This window comes from Mauremys reevesii, linkage group 2 (genome assembly GCF_016161935.1).
Source record: "Mauremys reevesii isolate NIE-2019 linkage group 2, ASM1616193v1, whole genome shotgun sequence".
Taxonomy (NCBI): Eukaryota; Metazoa; Chordata; order Testudines; family Geoemydidae; genus Mauremys; species Mauremys reevesii.
Window position 1 is genome coordinate 183,404,029 of NC_052624.1, and position 15,353 is coordinate 183,419,381.

At 44.5% G+C, this 15,353-nt stretch overlaps 1 long non-coding RNA gene across 1 annotated transcript; it reads right to left on the bottom strand.

Moving 5' to 3' along the window:
- Window positions 1-1,905: 1,905 nt before the first annotated feature.
- On the bottom strand, window positions 1,906-6,088 carry LOC120397775. The gene is made up of 3 exons (XR_005593996.1): window positions 6,026-6,088; window positions 4,243-4,305; window positions 1,906-1,952 (listed from the first exon to the last, which is right to left on the bottom strand). It is a non-coding gene; the product is annotated as an uncharacterized LOC120397775 (long non-coding RNA).
- Window positions 6,089-15,353: the final 9,265 nt, after the last annotated feature.

The following is a 15,353-nucleotide window of genomic DNA, read 5'->3' on the forward strand; positions in this document are numbered from 1 at the left end:
GCTCAGACACAGGAACTCAGTGTCACTGTCTCCAGTGGGGGTACAGCATACTAACCCTAGGACCACTAAACAGATGTACAGTATGTACTTAAGGCACAATCATCCCACATTGAAGTCAATAGGAGCTTTGCCACTGACATGAATGGAGCCCATCTGGGGTATTTTTTTCTGAAGTTTAGGAGTGCTGGAATGGCAGAGATAATGGTCCCCATTTCCAAGAGACAAGTGCTATTAAAAAAAAAAAGCTTCCTTGGCCTAGAAAAAAAAATTATTTCGGACATGAGTGAGTCAGCAGATAGAGAACACAGTCCCCAAATAAAGCACTGGTAACTTAGGCAAGAGGACACAGAACGAAGAATATGTGAGGAGTCTTCCTCTCTCACCGCGGCCATAGCAAAGTGTTGTTTCTGATTGGTTGGAGTGTGATAAGGGTGACTAGCTGACCACTGCTGCTGATTATTGGTCACTCTTTCAGAGTCAGAGACAAGCAGCATCGCCGACAAAAATGAAAGTTTGCAAGATACCTGAAAACTTGAAACTGAGCATTTGAAGAGATTGACACCTCTGATGGCTGAGCTGGCAGCCTCATGATCCTAGTGCCTCAAGAAATGCAGAAGATGCTATCTAGATATTCTGGTGACATCTTGGATCACAGACATCGTAGTGATCAAACAGCTGGTGCAGTGCAGTGACATCAGCATATTCTAGACTGTTTAAGATCTGATGAAATGCCCTATATAACTATTGATTTCTCCCATAGCATTCTCTTTTGGATCATTTCATGCCCTCTTAAGTCTTCCTTGGCAATGATTTCTTGAGGAGAAGCTTCTAGCCAAGAGATATTGCTTTTTATCTATTCCTTTCCCTTGGCTTGCCATCTTGTTCTGGACTGATTTTCCTAAAACTCCAGTCAGTCGCCTTGAAATACAAAGCACTACATTAGGTCAAACACATCAATTAGAATTAACATTCTGTAGGCTATACAAAGTTTTAGAGGAGTCTAAACTTGGGGCCAGATGATGAAAATCAGCATAGATTTGTTGATTTCAGTGCAGCTATTTCAATGTACTCCAGCTGGGCTTTGACGCTAAACTAATATTTCTAGCATTGTTGCCAACTTTATTTGACATGCCCCTGATGAAGTGCCCATGCAAAACATGTAATCAGGCTCGTGAGACCTAACTGCTAAGCTCATAGGGTCATGCTTCCTACTGCATACATTGGCCATGTTCAACAGAGAACATCACAACTTGCAGATCCTTAAAGAGACTTCAGCATTAAAAACCACGCTTCTGTCTAAGACAGACATTATCATCTAATCTCTTTTAGAGTTCTAGTACTCTTAGGTGTGTTACTTGTAACAATAAGTACAAAATTCAGTTGGTTTACTTTGTACATTTGACAGCACTTTGTGCAGAGTGAGTTTCGTTGTTTCCCCGTATAATCAGTTTTCCATTTTGTTCATGTGAGCTTCTGACACAGCAACAGAAGAAAGAAATGTTTTTTTTAAATATAACTGCAAAAATCACAAAAAATGTCTTAGGACTCAGAAGGAACAAAAATGGACACTGTGTAGAATCAAACACATGGGTTTATTACGCACAGCATTTGCGGAGTGCCACTTAGCATATTAGGCTCAGAGACACTGCCAAGCAATTAATTACAATGGATTATATGGAATCTTCATGGGCGAAGGGAAGTGATGGGGTGGGAGGTCCTGAGCCCCTGGATAGGTCTAGCAGCAAGACAAAATAACACAGTAAGCCAATAGTCTAAAGATTATATAATGTCTCCGCCCATGGTTTCAGGTTAACATATAACACATTGTTAGCACACAGGTATTTTCCTTTAAACAATGTATAAAGTGTACAAGTATAAAATATATATGTTGAATTCTGATTTGGGGTCCATAGGAATGAAGTAGCTCCTCTGATTGTCCAACAGGTACATTCCTGGGGGTTAAAGCAAAAAGAACTTTGCTGAAAAGTACATGGCAATAGAAATTGTTTTTCAGGTTGCTCGTGTTTCTAAAGGCTAATATTGGCATCTAGGAAGGAAGATGTGCACCACTTAGAAGGGGGGATGTCATATCTCATACTGACATGCTTGAGCCTCTCCATGAACTCAAGGTTGGCATGTGGAGAGGGTCTGGCTATCTCTTCCTGCAGAAGGAGTGGACATAGATACTCTGGTTTGTTTGAAGCTTCTGGTAAAGACACCAATTACTGCTCCCCAGCTGGCATTTTGCTGACCATGCTTATCTTAGTAAAAAACAAGGTTGTCTCTTGTTTGTTCAGCTTCTCTTAGCTAATATTGTTCACTGTTTGCTAGGCCTCTTTGACCAAGCTTTGGACTTTGGGCCTGTGAAAAGTTGTTGACATAGTCTGTTTCAGGATTTTACATACACAGCACATGGATTTTGGCCTTTCAACTCCACAGCAGATATAGTCCTTGGAACTACTTTTAACTCATCTTTTGAAATGGATTAGATGTCAGGTTAATGCTGTCCCTTTAATTGCTCTCAATACAATGAAAATAATATTCTACATATATAGAGCACCTTTTGACCTGAAGATCTAAATATGCTTTGCAAGCATTCTCTGTACAGCACCACTGAAATGCAGCTGCCTCTGGGACAGAGGCACTACCCAACCACAATGAAAGGAAAGAGAAAGTTGATCAGAACACTGTAATATGGTGACTGAAACTGGAGAAAGAGGGACTTAGTACGTTGTGGCATCAAGGGGCTCGGGAATTGAAGATGGCCCCCTGAACTGCTTACATATAAAAACTCAGCTGTAGCATGTAATATTGGCATCTGTGCATGCTCTCTAATGAAGATATCTGGTTTTATAATCACATGGTCACTCCTTACTACAAACAGTGCAGGGGCTTGCTCTGCCACTGATGAGGCTTCACCACCTAAATCCATTTTTGCTTCTCCTTGTGGTTTTCATTTTTAATGCCTGAATTGGGTGTACATTACTGATATCAACACAGTTGGATGTCCTCAAGAAACAGTAAGCTAGTATCCTCCTTTGTATGTATCCTTTGATTATACATCTTCTATTCCTCATATAGGACTGACTCTCAGGGATACAGACACTCCCCGAGTTACCCAAACCCGACTTACGCAAATCCGCACTTACAGAAAAAGTTCCGTAAGTTCTGTAACCTTTTTTTTTTTTTTTGCGTAATTGTTGGGTATACATTCCCGACTTATGCAAAATTCAACCTATGCAAGGTGTTCCATAACGGAACTCCCTGCATAAGCTGGGGAGCATCTGAAGTTATGACATGACATAGCTGTTACCTTGGCAGATTGTCAGCCATTTTCTGAACATTTTTATCATAGTATTTTTAATTCTTGGCACATCGCTCTTTTGTAAAGGTTAATTATCTCTGGCTCAAGCATCTTGGTAGGTAATGACACTCAGATTTTTGTCCTTCTGCCCACCAGTCTCTGAACTAGTTATACTAATGAAGCTTTGTGAGATGCACTGCAATACTCTAAAATGCAGTGTGCACATCCCTGGAGCCCACCAAGACCTTTTTAAAATATATATATATATCTCAAACTCTTGGTTATTTGAACTGATGTTTCAGCTAAACCATTTGTCAAGCCCATGCCAGACACAGACAAGATGTGCCTGAACTGATATATCAAAGAAAACTGCAGAAGGGAGCCGCTTTCAAGTTGTGGGGCATTACTATGAATTCATTTGAAATACCCTGGCAAGTGAAATGCTATTTGCAGTGTTTTATTACATTGTTATTCAACATACTGTGCTACAGCTCAATTTTTTGTGTGTGTGGCTCTTTGCTTTTTTGGGGAGTGTCAGGGAGCAGGGACTGTGTCTTCCTATGTGTCTCTGTAGTGCCTAGCACATTTTGGTGCTACTATAATAGATTATTAAATCAGTCCATCCGCCTCTCTTTTCCACTAGATCTCCTACAGGTCAGCAGAAAATTACAAATTGGTGTCCTCATATGCAATACCTTGTCTCATTCAAATCCTATCGAAGACCCTAATATACTTACAGTTATATTCTGAATGATTGCTGCAATAGCTAAAAAGATATGATTTACGAAGATTAAAGAATCAAGAATCTTAGCACACAAGACTACGAAATAAGCTCTGGTCACTCTATCTTTTCAGTTTGCAATTTTATATCCCTGGTTACATTATCTCTAGTCATTTAATTAATTGTCTGAGGTGAGGGAGAGAATTTGTTTTCATACCTGTGTTTGAAAAGACATCTTCCTCTTTCTGAGAGAAAATTAATTGCCTCACTGCCTCTGGAGCTGAACATTGTTCAATGAAAGAACAGTAGGTACAAGTATTTACTACTTCAAAAATGTGTACATAAATGAAGTGATAAAACATTCATTTGACCATGTGCCAAGGACAGAGTTTATTTTTCATCATCTTCACCAAGAATCAGAGCATAATTCCCAGTATTGCCTGCAAGATGCATGTGGAAGAAGTGAAGTGACAGGAACCAGGGCTGCATTAACTTTTTGTGGGTCCGGCCCCACACATAGTTGTTGGGCCCCATGGGACAAGGTGCAAGGGGGCGGGAAGGTCAGTCTCCAGCATGAAGGGCGGGCTGGGGGCCGTGAGGCACAGTGTGGCAGGAGAGCCCTGTTTACAAACCTGCAGCAGCCAGACGCACACTGGCCTGCCCAGCCCTGTGATGCCAGTATGCCCCTTCCCCTTGAGGACGGACCGGCACCACATCGCCCCGTTGCCCAGTGCCCCATCCTTATGCCCAGCACCCCCTCGCCCAGAGACCTCCACCACTGATCTCTATGCCCAGGCCCCACCCCTCCCAGAGACCTCCCCCAACAACTGCACAGCACCCTGCACACCACACCACTTGCCCAGTGCCCTCCGCCCATAGATCTCCTCACTGCCCACCACCTTCCTCACAGTCCCATCGTCACAGCTGCACAGCCCCCCCAACATTCCTGAGGGGATTCTGCACCAAAAATATTAAAAATTCTGTGCACAATATTTTAAAATTCTGCAAATTTTATTTGTCAATAAATAAACGTGGAGGCTCCAACATGGCAGTGGGGAGCACAGACCACTGGTTGCATGGACGTGGGAGATCACCCTGCATCCTCACCTCGCCCCACCCCGGGACAGGGACTCGGCAGTGAGGCTGCACCTGACCCTGACACAGTGCAAGGGCCAGGCCTGCCCCAGAAACACCCTGGGGCCCTGCCCTCCCGTGCCAGGTGCACCAGGTGTGTGAGAGCAGGCTCAGCCCAGCAGCAGGATCCAAGTGCCAAGGGACTTAGTGTGGGGGGATCCAGGTTGGGGTAAGAGTTCTCTGTAGGGCAGTCTGGGTGCGGGTGGCTCAGTGGAAGATCTGGATGCACAGAAGCTCATTGGGGGGTTCCAGGTGCAGGGACAATGGGACTCTGCAGGGATCCAGGTGAAGGTGGGTGGAGGTCAGTGGGGAGGGTATCTGGGGCGGCTCATCAGGGTGGTACAGATGGAGAGGAAGTGGAGATTGTCAGGGTGAGGGTTCGATGGGCCTGCTTAACAGGGGAGCCCCAGCTTCTGCCAAGGGGATGCCACATGCTGGGCTCCAGCTTCCCCCTGGCCCCGCTTCCCCCATCCCCTTCTCTTCCCCATCCCTTGCCCCTTCCTCACTGCTCTATCTCAGTGGGGAAACCGCCCCCCAGCACAAGCCAGCAGAGTGGAGCTGGTTGGGGCCAGCTCGCTCCACTTCCTGCCACCTGGTGATTGCAAGTCAGGCCCGACCCCGCACTCACGGGGCGGTAGGGTAACCAGACAGCAAATGTGAAAAATCGGGACATGGGGTAGGGGGTAATAGGAGCCTATATAAGAAAAAGACCCAAAAATCAGGACTGTCCCTATAAAATCGGAACATCTGTTCACCCTACAGGGTGGTGGGAAGTGGAGTGACCTGGCCCCAGCCTGCTCTTCTCTGCTCCCCTGGGTCCCAGCCTTAGGACTTGGGGGACGGGGGAACTGCCCCCCAGCACTCACCGGCAGTGCAGCTGGGTGCCGGCAGCATGGAGCGGGCTGGGGCTGGGTCACTCCACTTCCTGCTGCCCGGTGAGTGCAGGGTGGGCCCGACCCCTGCTGCAGTCCCCCAGGACACATAGCTCAGGGGAGGGGACTTGGGGGGAAGGGGTGGAGTGGGGGCGGAGGCAGCTTTCCTGTCCGGTTCAGCCAGCTATGGGATTGGGCTGGCCGGGGCCCCTTCTGACTCAGCACCCAGTGCCATGGTAAACCTAGTACTGCCAGGAACAGAGAATCCGTTCTAAAGACAAAACACACAAGAAGCTTGTAAAATTTTTGCTCTGAATGTAAATCAAATTCATGGGCCCAACTTATGTTATGACTTAACTTGTTTTATGCCAATTGATTTAATTGGAATTACTCCGGAATTACATTGGTGTCTCTGAGATGAGAGCTGAAGAAAAAAGGCCTGAGGGTTTTTTAAAATAAACATTTCTCTTGGGGGTTGCAGTGTTTAATTTCATTTGTCAGAAAATATGGAGAGTATACAGAGCATCAAATAAAAGGAAAATGCAACAAATGTAGGATAAGAAAAGAATTCCCATCTAGTTTACAAATACATTTGTTACAATATACAGATAGTGGTAAAGAGGTGTAAAATTCTTGTTGGCCTTTTTGTAATGGATTTTGTTCATAATGGAGTGTAATGTGGTTATTGCTCAGTGTCTAACGCTCAAGAGAATAAAAGTAATAAAAAGCTGAATGTTGAAGAGAAGAGAGTAGGGACTGTGGTGGGAGAAGATGGACGAGGTTAAAGCAAGAGGAGTTAGTGCTAAAGGTGTTTGAATGCAAGAGTCTTCCCATGGCATGGATTTCTGAGAAGACTATTCTTTTGAGACTCTGACTATATCTTTAAAATCGTAGCAAACTCTAGGGACTTGCATTGCAGGTGTTCTTGAGTCATTCTGTTAGCACAGGGGTTCTCAAACTGGGGGTCAGGACCCTTTAGGGGGTCGCGAGCTGTCAGCCTCCACCCCAAACTCCGCTTTCCCTCCAGCATTTATAATGGTGTTAAATATATACAAAAGGTGTTTTTAATGTATAAGGGGGGGGTCGCACTCAGAGGCTTGCTATGTGAAAGGGATCACCAGTACAAAAGTCTGAGAACCCCTGTGTTAGCAGGTGAAGGTGCAGTTGTTATTGCTGACTCATACTAGTACTACTGTAGGTGGCTACAACTAGCTCCAACAAGGATGGAGAGATTGGAGCCTCTCTCCTAAGCCAAGGGAGGTCAAGGACAGAAGTACAGCAAGGAAATCCCCAGGAACAGCTGAACTTGGGGAGAAAGCTTAGTCTGAAGTTGATGCTTTGTTTGATTGATCATTGGAATGGGCAGCTCAAATTCATGCTGGGGAGGCCACTTGAATATTGTTACTCTCCAGCTACAGTTAGAGAAGAAAGGGAAAGTGTTGCCTTGCCAGCTCTACCTCCATCCCATCCCAACCCTACTGCTGACTTTGCTAAGTAGAAGCACACTGCAGGCAGTAGGTTTGACTGAATAGCATTATACAGGGCTTCTGAATTTGGGTTTAGATGGCATAATATTTAATATCTATTAATGGAAAGTCAAAGGCTGCAGCAGTGTTAATCATCCATTGAAGAGGCCTTGAGCTACCAGGTAGCCTGTTTTAATTGGGTTTTCTATTAAGCCAGTTTTTCCTTTGTGATTTATCATACAGAAATTAAACATATTATTTAGTATGGTCTTAAGTGATACCTCCCCGGGAGAAAAACAAAGCCCTGAAGAAACCAGCTAACGATATATAAATTACTCTCCCTAAAATGCAAGCTGTGGGATAGCTCTCCACATCATTTATTTACCACTGGCAGCTCTACAAGTACCCTGTGGTAGCCCATCTGGCTGGTAAAGTACCTAGCATCGTGCACTGGATGGATCGAAGAGTACTTCTGTGCCAGGCCTGGGTACACTGAGGATCAGGTGCTGAACGAATCTCACTTCACTCAGCTGCTCTAACTGTGTAAACAAACCCCAGCCCTACAGCAATCTTAGAGCTGAACCATTAACCACATCATTTTTAGCCCCTCATGAGTAATTTGTCTTCAGGCAAAAGTAAACTCAGCTCTTATTCCACACAATTACCTTAGTATAACAAGCAGTTACCATTGAGGCAGTGGATGCAATTGTGGCCCTATTGAAGCCAATGGGTGTTTTGTCATTGACTTCACTGGAGCCAGGATTTCACATAGAATGAAAGTTTTAGATTTTAAGGCGAGGAAGAACCATTATAACAACATAGTCTGACCACCTGCATGACACAGGCCAGAGATCCCCAGCGCGTAACTTCTGCATCAAGCCCATAACTTGTCTGAGCTAGAGCATATCTTCTAGGAAAAAAGCAATAGGGTGGAATTCACAAAGGAACGTATAATGCTGCTATGCTGTGTCTCACAGCACTGACCTTTTAGGCACCTAAAAAAAAAAATCACCACAGGAACAGCACTGTGTTCCCCAAACCAAGTTAGGTGCCTGTTTCTCCCCACTCAATGTAAGGAGCCTCAGTGCCTAAGAACGTGATCCACAAAAGCCACAGTGCTAGGTAGGGAGCCACCTCAGCTAGCCAATGGGAGAGGCTGACCAGAGGGTGTGTGCTAAGTCCCTTCCCTCTCTCAGAAAGAGACACATAAGTCCAGGCTGCAGAGAGGCACTTATTTCTGCTAGAGAGACACTAATGGGAACCAGCCACCTGCAGTCAGGCAACTTGGGCACCTACAGTGCTTCTTGCAGAAAAGAGCTAGGTGCCTGCCTTGCTCCATGCAAAACAGCTGAAAAAGGAGCCCACATCATTACTTCTAGCCCAGTGAGTTGAGCACTCACCTGAAATGTGGGAGAGAGGAGATGGGGAGAGAGGATTTGAACAGAGGTCTTCCACACCCAGGTGAGTGCTCTACACACTGCACTGAGAGTCACTGGACCAGAAGAGGGAGAGAGAATGATTCTGTAGTCCAGTGGTGAGGGACCCACCTAGAAGAAGGGTGACTCTGGGTCCAGTCACCCTGCTCCAGCAATTCTTTCATTATTTATCCAGAGTGGAACAGCATGAATGGGAGTGACTGAAAAAGCCCCATTGGAATGTCCCATAGCTCTGTGGTTAGAGAGGTGGGACCCAATCTGGTAGGCAGCCTCTGAGTACATCTACCAAATCGGACCCAGCACTCGACTGAGGCAGACAAAGATCTATCTTCCCTGGGTCTTTGAACTGCTCTGAGGCTTCAGAAGGAGAGGGGCACCTGGGCATCTAGAGACAGGCAACAGCATGCATGCCCCATCTCTAAAATATAAGCACCTAGGGGAATTTTTACAGTGGAAAGTTAAGCACTGAGCGAGTTTAGGCACCTATAAGGTTACGCAGCAGCCAAGTGAGAGTCTCGTAGATTGCAGTGGCCACACACAGGGGCTTAGGCACCTAGCTCTGGAGATGAGACATCCAAGTTGCTTTTTGGATCACACCCATAGTCTTGATTAAAAGACTTCAAGCAGAAGTAGTTCTAGTGGTTAGTTACCCTGGATTAAAAATTTGTGCCTTATGTGTAGCCTCAGTTTCCAGCCATTGGACTTCTGTTATGGTGTGCACTCACCTCAGAGTACTCCCTGGGGTCCAGATACAACACTGCAGGGGTCTTCCACTCTAGCGCCTCATTGCCCATCCTGGTTTTGGGGAAGTAAGCCACTTATGTGGCCTACCCTTCTGGCAAGGTCACCTCTCAGTCCACTCCCCTTCCAGGGTTAACAGAAAAGTGCACAAACAGGAAAACCGAAAGTCTATTGGTCTTTGGCTCCCGTCTGGGATTCATCATTCTTGGCCTCTTTCCCTCTTGAAACCAATACCTCCCCTCTGGATTGATCTTGTGGGGAGGCAGGGGAACCTAGGCTCACCTTTACCTCTGGGTTCCAGCCCAGAGACCCTGTTTTAGGTGGCTAAGGACTCCTCCTTCAATCCCTCGCCACTTCCATGGGCTGCTCCTACCTCTCCCCACTTGTCAGCATTTTCACTGGGTCTCTACAGACTCAGCTATTCCCACCCTATTTTTGTGGCTCCATCCCAGGTAGCTACTGAAGACCTCCTTAGAGACACTCCCAACCTCTATGGCAGCAGCTGGGCTGTATTTCAAGCAGTCCTTCTAGTTTCCCTCCTTAAGACAGGGGTCTGTCCCAACCCTCTTTCTGGAGCTGTGGATAGATTTCAGACAGTCTGACTGTCTGTCTCTCTCCTTAAGGCAGGAGCCTCACATCCCTTCTTGGAGCTGGAGTTGTAACAGGCTAGCTGTAAGGGCCTTAGCCAGCTTCTCCTTCAGCTGGCCCTCTCTGCCATTAATCCCCTGAGGGTTCAGCAACACAGACTTCTCTTGATGGCTACCTTGCTATGAGGGAGGAGGCGGCATATATGCTTGTCCCCTTCCTAAGACTCATCCCTGAGAGGAGGATAGGAGGAGGGACCTTGTCCCACCAACTCTGTGAGGCTCCTGTCCTGATCCCAGGCCCTTAAGGAAACCATAACGGGATTCCCCACTTCCCCAAGCACTACTTACTCCCTGGATGGTTGCCTCTTTCCCAATGCTTCATAGGTCCTGGTATATTAGGCATTCCAAAATCTTAAAATGGCCACACCACAGGATGGGGTGGGCTGACCTGTAGGTACCATTACCATTAAAATATACATGCTCCAAGTCCTTCATTTAAAATCCAACAGAAAATAGGAAAAAAACAACTGAATCTTCAGCCCAGCTGGTAGCCATCTTCCTTGTAGGCTAGCCCCAGCTTCACACTGGGTCCTAGGCTGCACAACACCTCCCCCCATCCTGAGTCTGTCAGACTCTCCAGGGTTTCAGGCAGGTTAAATGTCCTGATCAGCCCCACTCTCCCATCAGGCTCCCAGGCTTCTCTCAGCTCCCAGCCCAAGAGGCAAAGCTCTAAGCTATCTCTCACCTGAGTCTCCTCCCTGGCCCTCTTCTAGGGCCTGTGGTACCAGCTGCTTGCAGGCTTCTCCCTGTCAGTAAGGGCTTCTGCTTTGCCCTTACTCAGGCACTCTCGCATGCAATAGGTCAGTCTTCCCCTTCTGAGCTGTCTGGCTCCCTTTTAGGCTCCTCTTCCAAGAACAGCAGCTTCTGCAGGTGCGGTGGGGTGGACTTCATAACCCTTCTGTCCCAATATGAAGTTTATACACTGCATTATAGGTGCCTAGAGAATGTAGGTACCTCTGGAGTTAGGCAGAAGCTGAACAGGAGTTTTGTGAATGCCATTGGTGCCTAAATGTTGGACTTGGCCACCGAAAGGGGCTGTTAGGCACCAAAGTCTCGCTTGTGAGTCCAGTCCTTGGTCTTTAGCCTCATGACATGAGATAAGTAGAACTCATGAGATAACTGCGAGGAAGTGCTGCTAAACAGGTATGTGAATAAGGACTTACTCTCCAAGTCCAAAGCAAGATCTGTGGCGACACAAAGAACCTGATTCTTGTCACACTTACATTAATGTAAAACTAGTTATTCCACCACTGACTTCAACAGAGTTACTCCTGATTCACATCAACATAAGTGAGATGAGAAACTGGTTCATAAAATCCTGTCGATGAGGTAAAGGGAAAGGAAAAGCAGCGAAGAACCAGAGATTTTATTTGGGAGGGCAGTCTCCAGCTGAGGCCTGTATGCATCCATTACAATTCTCAGTCCAAAGACATTTTTAGTGTTGCATACCATAGCTGTAAATGAAAAAAATATCATTCAGGCTAAACTGGAGAAAACTCATCTTCTGGAAGCAATATGGAGAAATCAATGATATTTTCTTTCTTCAAGAGGATTTAAAGAAAACGTCAGAAAAGAATCTCCAGTGAATTTAGCTCTGTTGACTGTGCCAGTCATTTGACATATGGTTAAGGACAAACCTCAAAAGAGAGATTTTTAAACTCTGCAGGCACAGGCATAAGATTTACATCAGCCAGTTCATCCCCATGACGATATCTCAAAGAAGTGAGCAATGTTTTAAATGGCAACCGGAGATAATGTCAGCAGGATGATAGTCTAATTGGAATCTCACTGTTTAATAAGCCAGACAGTGTGTAAGGGGTGTTTTTTGGAGGAAGGAGTTGTGCCAGTTTACTGTATTAATGAAATGATACAGCTTATAATTGCTATGTGTTTGTTTTTGAACAGCATCAATTAATTAAGGGTGATAATTCTAGTACAGAACTTCAGTTATTCTTTTAATTCAGAAATAAGATATTAAATTCTCCTCTGCATACTTGTATCGATGTGCAATCCCATTGGCCCAATGCCTTTGGAAAGTCCATTGGGGTAAAGGCTGAACAAAATGTTTACCATCCAGAATAAAAAGAAATATTGTTTCTCTCATCTCTTTGTTCAGACACCAGAGAGACATTTATTTTGTCATAACATCTATAAATCACATGACCTATTGGCATGTGCTTTCTTCAGCTGACAATACTTTTGAACAGAGGTTAAGTTCAAAACAGTCCTTTAATGCTACCTGCACTGTCTTTTTTGTTTGTAATTTGACATGTTCTCTAGGAGGTAACACGGTGTGTTGCTTCAAGGGCTCATGCACTTTGTTCTGAGAGGAATTTTTCAGAAAACAAGGAGGAAAGAGACAAAAACAATCACACACTCCAGCTACAGAAATTCAGTGGTATTATTGAACATGATGTGTGTAATTAACAAAGGACTAGTCAGTTATGGTACTGCAATTATACTGTAGTTGATACGACACTTGTTGTATCATTACATCAATATAGCTATGCTTGTAATCACTAAATACCAATAATTTGAACTAAAAGGCACTCTTTGGAGCAGGGACTGGCATTCTATAGGTTTGTACAGCACCTAACATAATGGGATCCCAGCCTGGTTAGCCTATGGATGCTATCACAACATAAACATAGATAATAATGACAGAACTGGAGTGCATTATTTTGTATTACCTTTTTGGTTTCATAATTAAGATATGTTTTTTAGAATCCATTAACATTAATTAAATTGTATTTGCACTGTATTTCACTCAGTCACGGAGGTAACCCTCTACTTATAGGTAGCTATTGGTATGCAAAAGCATAACCACAATATAATTACATTGCAGTTGCACTGTATTATAAAGTGTGGCCAGTTTATCAAAAGCTGCTAGGTAATAGCATGCTGACTTCTGGAATGCTGATCAGCCAAAGAGAGTGTTCCAATTATGTAACATTTTGATGATTGTCACTAATGGCCAGGCTCTCAGCGTTCACAGTTGGGACCAAATTTTCAAGAGCTCAGCTACCATTTAGGCACCAAAATAAGTGGACAGATTTTCAAGAGTCTCAGCACGTTATGTGTTGAGCTCCTTTGAAAATCCCACCTGAGAGCTACAGTGGCAGTTGCTGAGTTTTGAAGATCTGGCCCTAATTAGGTGCCTAAAGGGGAGCTGAGTTCTTTTGAAAATCCAGTCCTCGTTGTATCCCTTATGGGGGGGGAACGGGACTTGCCGAGGCACACAACTCTGAAGACATTGTCACTGTGAAGCTGACCTGGAAAAACAAAAAGGGTCTCGTTTGACTGATTATCTTCTGCCTGAATTCAGCAAACTCAGGGGCCATGACTAACCAGCCATTGTGCACAGTCACATCACTGAAATACTTCTTGTGCTCCTTTTTTCAAGGCCCATGTGCATCAAGTCTAGCTCTCAGATGCTAACTCTCCTCCTTTCACAGGAGCTTACTGCTATCCTAGATTCTGTTTTTGCTTTTGCTATTAAATGAAACAGCCCAACTGTGCAAGTTCTCTATCAATTTCTTAGATTGGTTATGCCACAAAATATTGCATAGTATCAGAATAGTTCAAATCCATTAGCACCAACAAAGGTTTTCCTGGGTTCTGAAAGGACTTGAACCTAGCTGTCCTTATAATGCATAAAATGGATTCAGAGAATATGGGAAACCAATGATTCCTCCTCCATATACTTTCAAGGCAGGATGGAAAAATGCTTGAATTTATGATTTTGAATTGGCAGGAAAGAAAAGGCCGACTGTACTCTTAGCTCAGGAGTCACTATACACAGTTAGGGTGACCAGATATCCCGATTTTATAGGGACAGTCCCAATTTTTGGGTCTTTTTCTTATATAGGCTCAAATTAGACGCACACACCCCCGTCCTGATTTTTCACACTTGCTGTCTGGCCACCCTATACACAGTGAAAAAGATGCCATGGTACTACAAATTATTGTACTAAGTACAAAGTTAAGTCATGTTGAACTTAATTTTTGCTAGCTAGAAATTTGTCAAAAAAGTGCCAATAGTCTCAGTGATATTTAAATAACATGCAGCCAAACTCAGATTTTAGTTAAAGCTGCATCTTATGCTATCAGTGATAGACTAGCAAGGCAGTCATTGGCAGTATTGCTCCCAGAGTTTGAGAAAATATTCTCCATTCATAAGTCACCTTTCATCCCAAAATGCTTTATAAACTAAATACTCTAAAAAAAAGACTAATTTAATGCACTGAAGTGAAACCACCATTGGAGTACAACACTGACTGTCCAATGAAAGCTCTGCACTTTCCTTAGGAAAAGGAGGTTGATACAGTCCTGGTACCATGAAGTCAGACAGATACAACCTTAACATTGCAGGTCATATGCAACCCAATAATATGCAGGCCCACATAGATGGGAAGTGATGTGCAACCACTGGCACATATATATTGTATAAAAAGTATCATTCAAAACCATCTACAGAGGCGCACAACAAAAGGAGCCTCACAACACCAATGAATCAGAAATATTGTGGTTACTATGCAGGACTAGACCCCCACATCTAACTAGAGTGGATCAGATTCTCCTTTGTATGGCATCTTGTATAGTCATTTTACCTAGGCAAACTTGAGAGCAAAGTGGGTGTAAAGCGGAGCTACTGATGTCAGGGAATGGAGAATTCGGATTTGGTAGCATTCTACATCCCCACCCAGCATTCACTTAGCCCAGCTGTAAAATAACTACACAAGGTACAACACAGTGGCAAATCAGGCCATTACAGTATAAAAAGATTTAGTACAGGAAAAAATGCAGAAGAGGGGATCACTTTGCAAAAGTCAGCATTGTGGATCTGAACCAAACGAAGTTTCTCATGTTACTGACCACGGCATACCAAACGCAAATATCTCTGCGACTGCAAAGAGGGACGTGATACATTAGGGCAGTGGTCAGAGATGTCATGTGGAAGACAAGCATATGTTGATACTTTTTCTCATGTTGACACCCCCACACACCTGGTCAAGCTCCTCCTGCTGTACTC